The sequence below is a fragment of the Bufo gargarizans genome, chromosome 2 (genome assembly GCF_014858855.1).
Source record: "Bufo gargarizans isolate SCDJY-AF-19 chromosome 2, ASM1485885v1, whole genome shotgun sequence".
NCBI lineage: Eukaryota > Metazoa > Chordata > Amphibia > Anura > Bufonidae > Bufo > Bufo gargarizans.
In genome coordinates, this window is record NC_058081.1 from 160,980,156 (window position 1) to 160,996,660 (window position 16,505).

Sequence of the window (16,505 nt, forward strand, 5' to 3'; positions counted from 1 at the left end):
AGGACAGTAGTAAGACCCATCGTTGGGACTACCTACACCACCGGCCCAGCAGCACAACCTCGGCAGCTTCCACCCCCAGCTACCCCACAACAGCGGTTCCGGCAACACAACCCTGGACAGTGCCACCAGTGCCAGAAACGGGGGCACTACAAGAGAGACTGCCTGCAACTTTGAGACCGACCACCATGGATCCGGCCAGGCCCACCACCACCCTGAGCAGCAGCACACTATTACCAGAACGAGACACCAGGCCCAACCGTAGAACAGTGGGAAGTGCTACATGAAGCCAATCCACTCCAGGCAGAGGCAAATAATCGCCAACACCATCGGCAGACTGTCTATTTGGAGGGAAAAGCAGTACAAGGGCTCCGCGACTCGGGAGCCACCATAATACTGGTAAAGAGCCACCTAGTGCCAAACCATGCCAGAACCAACAAAACCGTGGCTGTAAGCCACAGCAAGGGTACATTTGCATTGGGGATTGTGGTCTGGAAATGTGGAAGTGGGGTTAATGCCGTAACTACTGGCAGAGGTTTTGTTGGGGAACGATCAGGGAAAGCTCACCTCTTCTTTTGAGCCCCAGACCACTGTCATTGGAGAAGCACACCCAGTTGTCACCCGGCAACAGGCCCGCACCCAGGACCACAACTCACACCCAGAGGTTCAGGTAAGAGATCCTTCCCCTTCCTTAGAGTGTGTCCCCTGGGCTCCCCCTAGTGAATTTGAGGCAGAGGTGATCACTAACCCCACGTTACAAGTATATAGAGATAAGGTCACCTCTGACCAACCCGGGGCTGAGGGGGAGAGATTTGTATGGGGCAAGAATTTGTTATACAGGGAGTCTGAGAAAAGAGTAGGCGGGTCAGACCTGATTATCATTAGGCAGCTGGTGGTACTGCAGCGGTACCAATCAGAGTTGCTCCAGATAGCATATGATATTCTGCTATCCAGACATTTAGGGGTCAGTCGCACCAGGTATCGATTAACCCAGAATTTATTCTGGCCAGGAATCAGTCAAGAAGTCAGGAAGTACTGCAATACCTGTGACACATGCCAGAAAGTGGGGAAGAGGGGGGACCGCCGGAAAGCCAAGTTACACCCTTTACCCATAGTTGAGGAACCATTCAGCCAAGTAGTGGTGGATATAGTGGGTCTCCTCTTTGCATACCACAGGGTTTGCCCCATTTCAGTTATTATTTGGGAGGCGGGTGCGAGGTCCCCTAGATCTTATCATGGAACTTTGGGAGGGAGGCCATAGCACAGACGGTACCCCCATCATACCATATGTGCTGGAATTCCAGGACCGACTGGAGGAATTAACCAGGTCGGTACGGGAAAACCTTCAGGCGGTCCAGACTCGTCAGCGCACATGGTATGATTGGGGAACCAGGGACCGTAGCTTTCAGGTCGGGCAGAAAGTTTTAGTCTTAAAACCAGTCCGACATGATAGGCTACAGGCTGCCTCACAAGGCCCTTGTAAAGAGTTGGAACAGAGATGTGACACCACCTATATAATTGTTCCATGTGCAGGGTCAGGGGGGCGATGCATGCTCCATGTGAACATGATGAAGCCCTACCAGGAGCGCTCCGAGGAGGTGACTGCTATATTCACACCCACATCTGAGGAGTTTGACAGCCTTCCCCTTCCAGACCTCCTGGGGGACAGAAGTTTGTCTAGTGACATAGAGAAGGTCAAACAAACTAGGAGATCGGTTGAGCCCACAGGAGTGTATTGAGGTACAACAACTGCTAAGAGAGAAGCAAGCCACCTTCTCTAATGCACCTGGCTACACTCCTCTGGCCGCTCACCAAGTAGAGACACCAAGTCAACTCCCACTGCGGCAGACCCCCTACCGCATCTCTGAGGCTGTACGGGAGAACGTGCATAAGGAGATCAACGAGATGCTCCCACTGGGGGTGATTGAGCAGTTGGACAGCCTCTGGGCCTCCCCAGTAGTCCTCGTACCCAAGCGGGACATACAACCCGCTTCTGCATGGACTACTGGAGGTTAAACGAAAAGACAGTGTCCGACGCCTACCCTATGCTGAGGATAGACAAACTGCTAGACTGGATGGCCAGGGGCCAATACCTCACTACCATTTATCTCTGTAAGGACTATTGGCAGATCCCCTTGGCCCTAGACGCCATCCCTAAATCCGCCTTTGTCACTCCATTCGGTTTATACCAATTTAAGGTAATACCGTTTGGAATGAAAAACAATCTGGATACATTCCAAAGGATGGTCGATCAGCTCGTAGAAGGGTTCCAGGGCAACACCTGCACCTACTTAGATGACATTGTCATCTTTAGCAATACCTGGCAGGAGCACCTGGCCCATATAGGAGCGGTTCTAGACAGGATTAGGGAAGTAGGCTTAACGCTGAAGCCTGGCAAATGCAACATAGGAATGGTCGAGGTCCAGTACCTGGGGCATTGAGTAGGCTGTGGGAGGCAGAAGCATGAACCCGCTAAAGTTAGAGGCTGTAGCCCAGTGGCCAACCCCCAGGACCAAGACACAGGTTGTATTTTTTCTAGGGACGGCCAGGGTACTATAGAAAGTTTGCTTCTAACTATAGTGCCCTAGCCAAACCCTTTACTGATCTTACCTGAAAAAACCTTCCCCACCAAGAAACCTGGACCCTGGAGTGTGAGCAGGCATTCCAACAATTGAATGCACTTATAAATGCTCCTGTCTTGGCAGCTCCCAATCCAACCAAACGTTTTCTTGTTCACACAGACGCTTCTATGTTTGGATTGGGGGCAGTACTGAACCAAGTCGAGAACATCCCGTGGCTTGCGTAAGTCAGAAGCTGTTACCCAGAGAAGTAAGCTACGCCGCCATTGAGAAGGAGTGCCTGGCTGTGGTGTGGGCCCTGAAAAAGTTACAACCCTACTTGTATGGACAGTCCTTCGCTTTGCTCACGGATCACAACCCACTGGTCTGGCTAAACCGGGTGGCTGGGGACAATGCCCGGCTGCTGCACTGGAGTTTGGTGCTGCAGCCATTTGACTTCAACATCCAGTACCACCCGGGAAAACAAAACGGAAACACTGACGGGTTGTCTAGACAAACTGACTTAAAAAAATGATCCGTGAGCAACCCAGGACATCCCCAAGCCGATCCGTGATGGATCAGACTGTGTATGCCGGCTTGTGGGCAAGGGGGAGCAGTGTAGCAGATTGCGTTTGGTTACAATGGATGTTTAGTGTAGAGGATTGCGTTTGCCTACAATGGATGTTTTTCAACTGGACTGTTGATTGGATTTTCAGTGTTATGTTTAATTCCCTATGGTTCATTACTTGTAAGACAAAAAGTAATCAATAACCTGCTGAGCATTCGTCTGGTTGTGCGGTAGAAAGACAATGGCAACAATGTATGTCTCAACTGGACTGTTGATTGAATAACTTCTCAGGCTGAGGGGAGGGGATGTGTGGAGTGTAACCAGTCTGTGATTGAAGAATGGATCATTTTCTGTAGGTGTCTCCCTTGCATTGGAGAGTGGCATAAAAGTAGGGTATGTGGCATTAAACATTGTCCTGCTCCTGATACTGTGTGTTGTCCAATTATTAGGAAGAGTGATAGGATATTTGTGGATGGTTCTATTTACTACTGATGCTGTGCTTCCTGTGTTAATAACCTGATCCTGAATACCGGCTGAGAAAGCCTATGTCGCACTAGCGCTCTGCTACATTGACCTTCTGTGGCTAACCACTACTTGTAATGCTGTTAAGATAATGAGGGAAAAGATATTTATTGTGATTTTGCCACCCCTGCCAATGAGGCACTGATAACAGCTTTTTTTTCCACTTCACTGTTAAGAAGGCCTACCTTGAAACAGCAGAGCAAAGTTATGGTGCTGACTACAGTAAGCTGCAGAGTCTAATGGATCCCCCTGGTTAGTGTTGGTACTAGTCAGGTGGCGGTTGTGGGCTAGAAATGGACAGTCAGCAAAGATCAATACAATCCATGCACTGCACTAGTCATATATACCCTATACACTTCATGCTGTCATTTTATATATACTCTTGAGGCTCTGATTCTGCACAGATATAAGTAAAGTGCCTGTGCAGTGTCTAAAACTATGTGAGGAATATTTTAATACAACCTCCATCATCTACTTTCCATAACACATATTATTATTAGTAAGGCTATACAGCTTGGAACTCTTAAAAGAACTTACCAACAGCGTCCTCCAGGTCTTCAATATTCAAGTCGATGAAGCTGGTGGTGACTATGGGTGGGTGGTGGCCTAAATCCAGTCTATTGTTGGATTTTAGCTCTATTGTTTGTATGTATAATGGTGTGCAGCCATCTTGTTTTTGGTACTGTATTATACTAATGCTGTGGTTTTTCCAGATGGAAATACCTATGTAATCAGCTACAGATTGCAAAGGGTTTTTCTGCCTTGAAAAACCACGGCATAAGTATAATACAGTACAAGCAGTGTAAGACACTTTCCATATATTTTCTGCATTATATACTCACAGCTGCCTTTTGGGATGCACTGTATAGCCAGAGGATGATTGGAACTTCAAACTTTTTGTATACTTAGCAATGGCTATCCTGTGATACACCAAGTAGTCCTGCCTTGACTGAGGAGCAGGGGATATGTTTGGCAATTAAGAGCAGTGATGGCCAGTTTGCCGTGTCCGCCCGCGAACACATGCGAGCTGCCATCTTAAATCACAAGTCTGGCGAGGCACAGGTAAGTCCTGAAACAAATGCGGTCACCGGGAGCAGGCAGTTCCGAGAACAGCCACCGGGGGCCTTCATCGGGCTGTTGTTGGAGCTGCCTGCTCCCGGGTGACCGCATTTGTTTCAGACCGGCTTGCGGCACAGGCACAGGTTAGTCCTTACCTGTGCCTGCTCCGCGAGCCGGTCTGTGATTTAAGATGGCAGCTCACATGTGTTCGCGTGCGAACACTGCGAACTGGCCATCACTGATTATGAGAGGACAAGCAGGATCTCGGCTGGCTCTGTGATTGGCCAACTAGAATGCAGTGTCTTCTGCGATGTCTCTGTGGCTGCAATGTGAGAGAGAGGAGCTAAGGCTGTATATAATTATATATGTACAGCTGTTATAACCTGGGTATCCACTGCATATAGTTATGTATGTATGTACAGCTGGTATAAGTTATACATCTTCTTGTATAAAGTGATATGGAACATGCTTGTATATAATATACGAGAAGATGTATAACTTATACCATAACGTACAATATGTACATATATAATTAAATACAGGAGATACCCAGGTTATCCCAGCATGGTTCATATCACTTATATACAAGACAATGTATAACTTATACCAGCTGTACATATATAATGATATATAGGAGATACCCAGGTTATACCAGCATGGTCCATCAGTTGTATACAAGAAGATTCATCTTCTTGTATTTACTATGGACGGTGCTGGTATGACCTGGGCATCTCCTGTATATAATTATATATGTACAGCTGGTATAAGTTATACGTCTTGTGGTATTTAATATTATATACCAGAGGATGTATAATAAATACCTTACACCAGCTGATATATAATAATATACAGAAGATACCAAGGCCAGAATGGTATATGGTGGTAACTAGTAGTAACTAGACAGTACCTGGGCTGGGTCTGGGTAGGCAGGACCCAATGGCTGGCATGTATATTATAGGGGAAGGCCCATTCACAGTAGTTATAACTTACCCCTCCCCCCCCCCCTTCAGCAGTCCCCAATTCACAGTAGTTATTAACCCCTTCAGCAGTCCCCCCTTCAGTGAAGAGGAGACTAGTGAAAGGGGTTAATAACTACTGTGAAGGGTCTTCAGTAGTTTTTAATCCCTTTCAGCAGTCCCCCATTCACAGTATTTATCAGACTTTTTTATAACATATTTTCCCCCCTTTCAGTTTCACCCTGGCTCTGTCACATTAACAGCAGCGCCAGCCAGCACAGTCTTTCAATTTCTTTCAGACCAGATGTGGCTGAGATGCCATAAGCTACCACTTAACCCAAACCACTACCTCAGCGCAGCTGCGCTTGCACCCCTCAGAGTTTCTTTCCTCCCATTTAGTGCCTGCGAATCCCGCCGCGCCAATTGAGTGGTGCGAACAGCGCTGCATGTGATGTAAGTTTGCCACGCAGAGCGCTTGATCCGGAAGGAACACAGTGGCGTGAGTGATTTAAAGCGCCCCTCGCCGAGAACCACAAAAAAGGAGGACTTCTGGCCGGCCGTCCTGGCCTTGCACCGGACGGAGAACCAGGAGTCTGAAAACCGGACTGTCCATCCTAAAACCGGACGTCTGGCCACCCTAGGAATGCAAAATACTGACCAGGGTGTGGATTGGTGGTCTCTTGGTGAGGTGGTATTCTATTGTTGGTCAGACTCAGTATGTTGCATTCCCTATACTTATAACTTGTTGTTTGTGTTTTTTGTATTACTTTGGTATATTCATTTTTCTACTTATTTTGCTCTTTTACTTGTTTTAACATTTCACCAAGGTTATTCATTGTATCAGGTTTATAGTCTGTATATGCACCTTTATTAGACTTTTTCTGACCAGTTTATGCACTTGCACATTATTGGACTCCCCTACCCCTGTACCACCACTCCTATGAATTTTGAGTGTTTTTGCAGTGTCCTGAAACGCACTGCTTAATATTGTGATCATGTTTCATGTAAATTGTGCTTGTAGATCTGTTCTCATAAAGTTGCATAGGGAGGAGGAGTATCTAACAAGCCTCCCAGGGCTAACTCCATAGTTAGTTCCGTGCACCAGCCCATAGAATGGAAAAGATTACAGAAGAACCAGGCAACTCTGAGAGGGAATGAGAATATTGACAAAGGAAGGTAACTGTCGTTTTTCAGACTCTAGTCTCCTTTGCATCAGGTGGAGAGATTCTAAGCTACAAGCTGCCCACCATTACTAGAAACAGAAATGCCATCTGTAAGAATATAGTAATCCTAGAGGGGATACAGAAGTATATGATTATACAGTACAGCTGACATAGTACATCCCTCCAGCCTGGAGAAATAAGATAGAAAGACTGATTGTCATAGGAAATACTCCTTATGCAACTTCTGGGAACTAATCTGAATCACTGTAAAAGCTGCCTTGATGTAAATGCCTTTTGCATATATTGATGACCTGTGGATCAGCTTCATTAAAGTACTGGGAGTTTGTTACAAGCTTTAGTCTCCTAATTCTATATCATCAATACTACTACCAACAATATTTGTGCCTTGCTGTGCTGGCGTCACAAACTACAACACAGGGGCCCAGCCACCAAAGCACCCTAAACACCACCATCGCCATCAAGGGCACCTCAACCAACATCTGGCTGGTGTTTCCTGCAATAGAGAGTGCCTCATAAGATATCATGCTGTCTTCCTCATCACTGCACGCCGACGCAGGGAGCTGCAAAACCGTGAGTACAACTACTATCTCCATCAGCCCACCGTGCACTCACATACTGCTCCTGCTGTCCGATCTGCTGCATAATTTTGGCGTCCACAAACAGGATTTGTGAAATTGTAATTGTATGCCATATTGCTATAAAGAACAGGATTCAGATGTGCTTAAATACAAACGCCTTTATTAAGCTGCAGAATTGTTCAAAACCCTTGAAAGTTCCACAGGCATACTATACCAGACACCTGCTGCAAAACCACATTGTTAAAAGTGGAAAAATTGGCCGCCTGAAATTTCTTTATTAGTTGTGCTGTGCTATTGCTGTGAGGCCTATACAGTGGGAAAAGAGAAGCCAATCCTCTTATACAAAATAACTTATTACCATTGTTCCAAGACCAACTCCCCTGCAGCCTGAGAATCGTCCATGAATGTCAGAGTGAGTGCAGTTGGGGAAAAGTAACCTTAAAGAGGACCTTTCATCGGTCCAAACATTGTGAACTAAGTGTCATGATCTGTACAGCGGTGCCCAGGGATCTCACTGCACTTACTATTATCCCTGGGAGCCGCTCCGTTCTCCTGCTATGCCCTCCAGTATGTCCGGGGACTTGGTTATAGTAGGTGGAGACTTAGGGGACTTGGTTATAGTAGGAGGAGTCTGCCCTTGTTCTGCTGGTCGTCTTCTTCTCCTAGGCTGTAGCGCTGGCCAATTGCATCGCAGAGCTCACAGCCTGGGAGAAAAAAAACTCCCAGGCTATGAGCTCTGCACTGTGATTGGCCAGCGCTACAGCCTGGGAGAAGAAGACACCCAAGAGAACAAGGACAGTCTCCTCCTACTATAACCAAGTCCCCTAAGTCTCCGCCTACTATAACCAAGTGAACGAACATACCGGAGGGCATAACGGGAGAACGGAGCAGCGCCCAGGGATAATAGTAAGCGCAGTGAGATCCCTGGGCACCGCTGTACAGATCATGACACTTAGTTCACAATGTTTGGACCGATGAAAGGTCCTCTTTAAGGTTACTTTTCCCCAACTGTACTCACTCTGACATTCATGGACGATTCTGAGGCTGCAGGGGAGTTGGTCTTGGAACAATGGTAATAAGTTATTTTGTATAAGAGGATTGGCTTCTCTTTTCCCACCAAGTCGTTTAGAATATACTTACGCCATGACAATAATCACTACACTCAAATTTCTTAACTCATCGCGTTATCTTTAAACAAATGCCATTGAAAAGCAATTGAAGGTGTTTGCTTAACGCATTTAATTTTGATAACACGTCTCATAAAGCATGTGTGTTAACTCTACTACATCTGTACCTCAATTGATGTATATTTACAACAATACCATCCATTGTTCTACTGGATGCACCCCATATTATCTTATGCTTAGCTGTCAAGGAAGACATTATCCCATCTTGCGTATGATGCCATTGTGGTGCATGTGGTCCGCTGCCGACATTCTCAATTGTATGCATTTTTGCTAGGGATTGCCATTAGCAATGGATCACATACAGAGGAATTGTTCCTACGGTTATAAACACACGACAGTGTTTGGGGTTTTTGATCATTTCCTCCCATTTAGGCCACTTTATTTCAGTTATTTTCTTGATATGTTTAGAATGTGCCATTGCATACTGCTGGTAGCCTGTGTCACATGGTCTGTTATAGGTGGGGCTTACAGCCTTATCATCTCTCCCACTGCCTAAGTGATATCACTATGGAGGTATGTGGGAGCTTGGCTGTAAGTTGTATCATAGCACCTCTCAGACCACATTCACACTCCGTAGCTAGTTTAGTGTAGGAACCCATGCCACACTGAGATACCTTGACGGTGGTGCAAAAGGGCTCCAATGTGTTCCTGACTGGAATACATTGGCTAAAGTCTCAGTTCTTAACATCAACTTGAGGGATTGGCCAGTGTTGTCAATTGCATATCATTGTGATGCACCTTTCGCAGTGATTTACGTCAAGGAAGATTACCTGCAGATCTCACCTTGGATGTACAAGTTCCAGATTCCATTAATCCTTTACCAAAACAGATTGGGTTAGTGAACATCAAAAATGCCTAGCTGATGACCAGGAGATTGTCCATATCTGCATGGCGAATGCATGCCAAAAGCAACAGAAAGACTATGATCAGTCAGCAAAAGCAGAACCCTTAAAAATTTGTAACCATATGTGGCTGAAAAATAATCATTGCACTAGTAAGCTAGATAGTAAATGGGAAAGAGAACCCTACACCATCACAGCTATTTCTAATCCTGAGATTGATACCTACGAAATCACCAAAGAGAACACAGCACCCCAAGTAGTGCATGGCAACCGTCTCAAGTTGTGTTTGAAATAAATTGTCCAAAAAACTCCATCCACAGAGCAATTGCCGGAAAAGTCATCTGATCCAGTGGAGTCAACCCCGTCTATTGGAAACCTATTATTAGACTCAGAACTTCCACACTGGTTCCTTGCACCGTGGCTTAACCTCCTTGTTCCTGCAAAGACTAATACAACCCCACTTCAGTCAGAAGAACTACCTCGTGAAGGATTCTCAGAAACTCAAGATGTAGCAAGGGACCCTGAACCAAGACCTATAGAGTCACAGCCACCTCGAGTATCAGACTCGGGTAAAGGGTAAACTACCTGCCCGATAACAGGATTAACGGTTATTGCTATCCTGCATCATTTGGAGCTACAGAGCCCTGGGAAAGAGACTCATTGCCTTCATTATTTGCTTTACTCTGAGGACTCTCTAAAGACTTCTTTGCCCTTGTTTTGCAATGTTCTTGTCATTTGCCTGGAGATGGACTTTCACGTACTAAAGCCCTCTGTGATGTTCTGCAACCATTAAGCTTTATGCCCAGGGAACAGACTCATGCCCTGTGAGCCTCCTAAGAAGTTTCCTTTTTGTTTACATCATGGACTATCCCGGTCTTTACTGTTTGCTGTGCCAGGTCAGTGCCCCCAGATCCCCAGTTACAAGAAAAACTACGGCCCTTGTCACTCATGCTATAGTGTGATGCTCCTGATATATATTCCTAACCAAATTCTCTTGCAGACAAAGAAAAGAGAAACCACAAAAATGGGGTAATGGTGCTATGTATATGCATGCATGCTCTTTTTGTATTTTTCAGGTGATGCATCATTGGGGCAAGTGTGCCTCTAGGAAAACTTACATTAAAGCAGGGGGGAATGCAGTGTCCTGAAACACACTGCTTTATATTGTGATCGTGTTTCATGTAAATTGTGCTTGTAGATCTGTTCTCATAAAGTTGCATAGGGAGGAGGAGGTTCTAATAAGCCTCCCAGGGCTAACTCCACCTCACACTCAGTACCCTGTGCAGGAAGAAGAAGGTCAGTGTGTGATGTCTGAGGACAAGCTGAACCTCAGCTGCCATTTTGCTGAGTTATAAAAACTCCATAGTTAGTTCCATGCACCAGTAAATAGAAGGGAAAATATTATATAAGAACCAGGCAACTCTGAGAGGGAATGAGAATATTGACAAAGGAAGGTAACTGTCATTTGTCAGACTCTAGTCTCTTTTGCATCAGGTGGAGAGATTCTAAGCTACAAGCTGCCAACCATTACTAGAAACAGAAATGCCATCTGTAAGCAGAGGCGTACATAGGAATCACTGGGCCCCATAGCAAAAATCTGAATTGGGCCCCTTAACCCCGCCCACTACCCACCATGGCCCCTCCCACTTCCTGACTTTGCTCCTCCCATGCCACACCCCCATTAAATAAATTTATACATGACCTACAGAAACTGTTAGGGGTTTCCTGGGGGTGACCTGTCACATGGGATATCTGCTGCAGCCTGCAGATCTCCTTATTTGGGGTGCCATGTTAGGCTACTTTCACACTTGCGTTCGGGTCTCCGCTTGTGAGTTCCGTTTGAAGGTTCTCACAAGCGGCACCGAACGGATCCGTCCAGCCCTAATGCATTCTGAGTGGATGCGGATCCGCTCAGAATGCATCAGTATGGCTCCATCTGTCCTCCGCTCCACTCAGCAGGCGGACACCTGAACGCTGCTTGCAGCATTCGGGTGTCTGCCTGGCCGTGCGGAGGCAAACGGATCCGTCCAGAGTTACAATGTAAGTCAATGGGGACGGATCCGTTTGAAGTTGACACAGTATGGCTCAATTTTCAAACGGATCCGTCCCCCATTGACTTTCAATGTAAAGTCAAAACGGATCCGTTTGCACTATCATGAACAAAAAAAAAATATGTTTTTTTTTTTTGTTCATGTTAATGCAAACGGATCCGTTCTGAACGGATCTAAGCGTTTGCATTATAGGTGCGGATCCGTCTGTGCAGACACCAGACGGATCCGCTCTGAACGCAAGTGTGAAAGTAGCCTTAAAGGGAATCTGTCACTAGCAATTTACCCCCAATTTTTTTTTCGTGAATCCATGTTTAACAGAGTACCTGTTTTCCATCTGTCTTGTTCTTTTGATTGCGAGTCTTGTAATTTCTTCAAAAAATCGATTCTTATGATATGTAAATGACGCTGTAAGGAGCCCAGAGGGGCGTTATTCTTTCTCCACGGTGCCCAGGAACGCCCCTCTGAAGTGCCGTGCCCGGCTAAGTTTGAAAACTAATAACGCCTCCAAGTTCATCTAAATCGCCTCCCAGAGGCACGGCTAAGTGCCGCTCTGCGGCAAACACCCCGATCCTCCTCTCGCCGGCATCCCAAATCCCGTGCAGGCGTAGTGCCGTCAGTCATCTTATCATAGCGCAGGCAATCGCCGGCACTGCGCCTGCGCGGGATTTGGGATGCCAGCGAGAGGAGGATCGGATTTGGGAGGCGATTTAGATGAACTTGGAGGCGTTATTAGTTTTCAAATTTAGCCGGGCACGGCACTTCAGAGGGGCGTTCCTGGGCACCGTGGAGAAAGAATAACGCCCCTCTGGGCTCCTTACAGCGTCATTTACATATCATAAGAATCGATTTTTTGAAGAAATGACAAGACACAGAATAAAAAGAACAAGACAGATGGAAAAAAGGTACTCATGGATCCATGTTTAATAAAGTACCTTTTTTCCATCTGTGTTCTTCTTTTCCATGTCAGTCTTGTCCTTTCTTCTAAAAATCGATTCTTAGGATAAGCAAATGACGCTGTAAGGACTGGAGCCCAGAGGGGCGGTTTTCTTTCTCCACGGTGCCCCTCTGAAGTGCCGTGCCCGCCTAAATATGAAACTCTAACGCCTCCATGTTTAGCTGAATCGCCTCCCAGAGGCGTGGCTAAGTCCTCAACACCGCGGTCTGCAAACACCCGATCCTCCTCTCGTCGGCGTCCCAAATCCCGCGCAGGCGCAGTGCCGGCGATTGCCTGCGCCTGCTCTCTGATAATACGGCTGAGGGCAACAGCTTCAACATCGTCACTGGGCTCGGCGCATGCCCAGTGACGATGTTGAAGCTGTTGCCCTCAGCCGTATTATCAGAGCGCAGGCGCAGGCAATCGCCGGCACTGCGCCTGCGCGGGATTTGGGACGCCGACGAGAGGAGGATCGGGTGTTTGCAGACCGCGGCGCTGAGGAGGGGGGCGGGTGTCTAGGGCCTTAGCCGCGCCTCTGGGAGGCGATTCAGCTAAACATGGGGGGGGCCCTGGGGAGAAAAGCAGCAGCATAGCCGGCTACAGGTCATGAGTGGGCGGGGCCTTATCTGCGCTACGGGCCCCCCAGTGCCGCGGGCCCCATAGCAGTGGCGTGGTCTGCCTCTATGGGCGGTACGCCACTGTCTGTAAGAATATAGTAATCTTAGAGAGGATACAGAAGTATATGATTATACAGTACAGCTGACATAGTACATCCCTCCAGCCTGAAGAAATAAGATAGAAAGACTGATTGTCATAGGAAATACTCCTTATGTAACTTCTGGGAACTAATCTGAATCACTGTAAAAGCTGCCTTGATGTAAATGCCTTTTGCATATATTGATGACCTGTGGATCAGCTTCAGTAAAGTACTGGGAGTTTGTTACACTTTTTGGTCTTCTTATTCTATATCATCATTACTACTACCACCAACATTTGTGCCTTGCTGTGCTGGCGTCACGAACTACAACACAGGGGCCCAGCCACCAAAGCACCCTAAACACCACCATCACCATCTGGCTGGTGTTTCCTGAAATAGAGAGTGCCCCGTAGGATTTTGTGCTATCTTTCTCATCACTGCACGCCAACCCAGGGAGCTGGAAAACCATAAGTACGATTACTACACCCATCAGCCCACCGTGCACTCACATACTGCTCCTGCGGTCCGGTCCGCTGGATTTTTACTAGTGTTGATTGAGCACCAAAGTGCTCGGGTGTTCGGGTGCTCAGGTCGAACACCTCGGGATGCTCGGGTGCTCTACCGAGCAAAATGGAAGTCAATAGGAGAACCCGAGCATTAAACCAAGTACCCCCTGCTCTGAAAAGGAAAGGGTGTCTGGTTCGTAGGAAAAGGTCAGAAATTGATGGAAACACCACTGAAATGGTTCGAGAACAGCATGGGGAGGATGTCTGGATGCATTTTGGACTCCCAGGTCGCTGCTGGGAATAATGTTATCCGAGTAGTACGCCACTTTTTGAGACAATAATACGTACAAAACCGAAGATAAAATCAGTTTTAGAGGAAAAATTGTTAGGAAACATTCTTTCCTATATATTTACTTGTATATAAAGTGCAAGTGCTGCCAAAAATTACAAGGAAGAGGCACTCCAATACAACCTGTATATCACATAATGGAGGGCCTCATTCACATTGTGGTATAATTGTTCAGGTAGTGGGACTCCTACACTCACAAAGCCTATGCACTATGTGAAAGGGCTTCCAAAAATTACAAGGAAACGGCACTCCAATACACCCTTGATGGCCTGCTGGTGATCTTCAAAAACATTAGGAGCAAGGTGTCACAAACGTACCCATATGCTGACTGATACTGCCCGGGACAAGTTTGGTTAACTTCCAGTTAACCTTTTACAGGCACAATTCGGTATACTGCCACCATGTGTTTTAACGGCACACGAACCAACTACCGGTCACTCACCCTCACGCAGAGTAAGGAATAAACCAGCTACCGCTTGCTGACTGACTGATTGCAATTGTTCAGCCAATCAACAAGCAAAATGGCATTTCTCACACCAATGATAACGTTACTCCCATGAAAGGCAGAATTGCTTAATTATTTTGCTTAGAACATGGAAGACTTGGCAATTAAGATTTTTCAATCTTTTTTAATAAAAAAGTGAAAAGAAAAAACAACCGTGCATATACACTAAAGAATTATTAGGAAAACCATACTAATACGGTGTTGGACCCCCTTTTGCCTTCAGAACTGCCTTAATTGTACGTGGCATTGATTCAACAAGGTGCTGATAGCATTCTTTAGAAATGCTGGCCCATATTGATAGGATAGCATCTTGTCTTGCAGTTGATGGAGATTTGAGGGATGCACATCCAGGGCATGAAGCTCCCGTTCCACCACATCCCATTGGGTTGAGATCTGGTGACTGTGGGGGCCATTTTAGTACAGTGAACTCATTGTCATGTTCAAGAAACCAATTTCAAATGATTCAAGCTTTGTGACATGGTGCATTATCCTGCTGGAAGTAGCCATCAGAGGATGGGTACATGGTGGTCATGAAGAGATGGACATGGTCAGAAAAAATGCTCAGGTAGCCCGTGGCATTTAAACAATGGCCAATTGGCACTAAGGGGCCTAAAGTGTGCCCAGAAAACATCCCCCACACCATTACACCACCACCACCAGCCTGCACAGTGGTAACAAGGCATGATGGATACATGTTCTCATTGTGTTTACGCCAAATTCGGACTCTACCATTTGAATGTCTCAACAGAAATCGAGACTCATCAGACCAGGCAACAAATTTCCAGTCCAATTTTGGTGAGCTTGTGGAAATTGTAGCCTCTTTTTCCTATTTGTAGTGGAGATGAGTGGTACCCGGTGGGGTCTTCTGCTGTCGTAGCCCACTTCTCTTTCCCATTCTGACATTCAGTTTGGAGTTCAGGAGATTGTCTTGACCAGGACCACAACCCTACATGCATTGAAGCAACTGCCATGTGATTGGTTGACTAGATAATCGCATTAATAAGAAACAGGTGTTCCTAATAATTCTTTAGGTGAGTGTATATATTTACAGAAAAAATTACTATTCAAGACAATAATTCACAACAGTTAAAATAAACGGGATAACGGATGAAAAGTATACTTAAATTTCTCTGGTTCAGTCCTTGAAGTCGTTGTACAATCCGATTGGTACAATATCAGTGGACCCTGATCACTGACATTCAGAATGCAATAAATCCAGGTGGTAAGGCAGGATGGTAAGGCAGGGTCCCTCACAATATCCTGCCAGCATCTTTTAACAGTTCTCAAACAGGAGGTGCCAGCAATTCTGCCCACCAATTGTACCAACGTGTGGGCAGGGCCGAAGAGGTGTCATCAAGGTTGATGACCCAGCTAGGGCCAGCCCAGAATGAAATTATTCTGGCAGAGCTCATTACTCAGTGGAACCATTAAACACAGATATGACATTCAGGTATTATTGACCATTACGATTTTACAAGTCTAACAAAACCAAGGACAGCTTAAAGCTGGCTTTTCAGCCTTCCAAAGGCACAGGGACGTACTGTTTGATACGTCCTTGACCGCAATGATCCACCGAGGCTGAATCCGGCTTTAGTCAGCGAAGATTATGCATGCAACCCAAGGTATGAAAAATGACAATGTTTGAGTTCCTAAAAGGTCAATGGGAGGTCGCTTTCACATCTCTCCCTGGTATCCTGCTGGGATTGTAGTCAGAAGGTCTGACTCGTGCTATTCCAGGATCTACTGTATTATTTTATGATTACCCTTGGCAGGAGGCTTTTGAAGCTCATGTCCTTATCTTTATCACCGGGAAGTGTCGTTTTCAATTAACTAGGAAGCAGCTCCAGGGAGAGAATATTTATCTTTTAAAACAGAATAAAGGGGACCTCTAGGTCTGAGAGTTTGTGTGTTTGTTTAAAAAGGGGCTCTACTTGGGGTACCATCATCACACAAGCGCCTGCTGGTGACCCTCTAAAACATTAAGGGCGAGGGCCTGCTGCTGAGCTGACCAT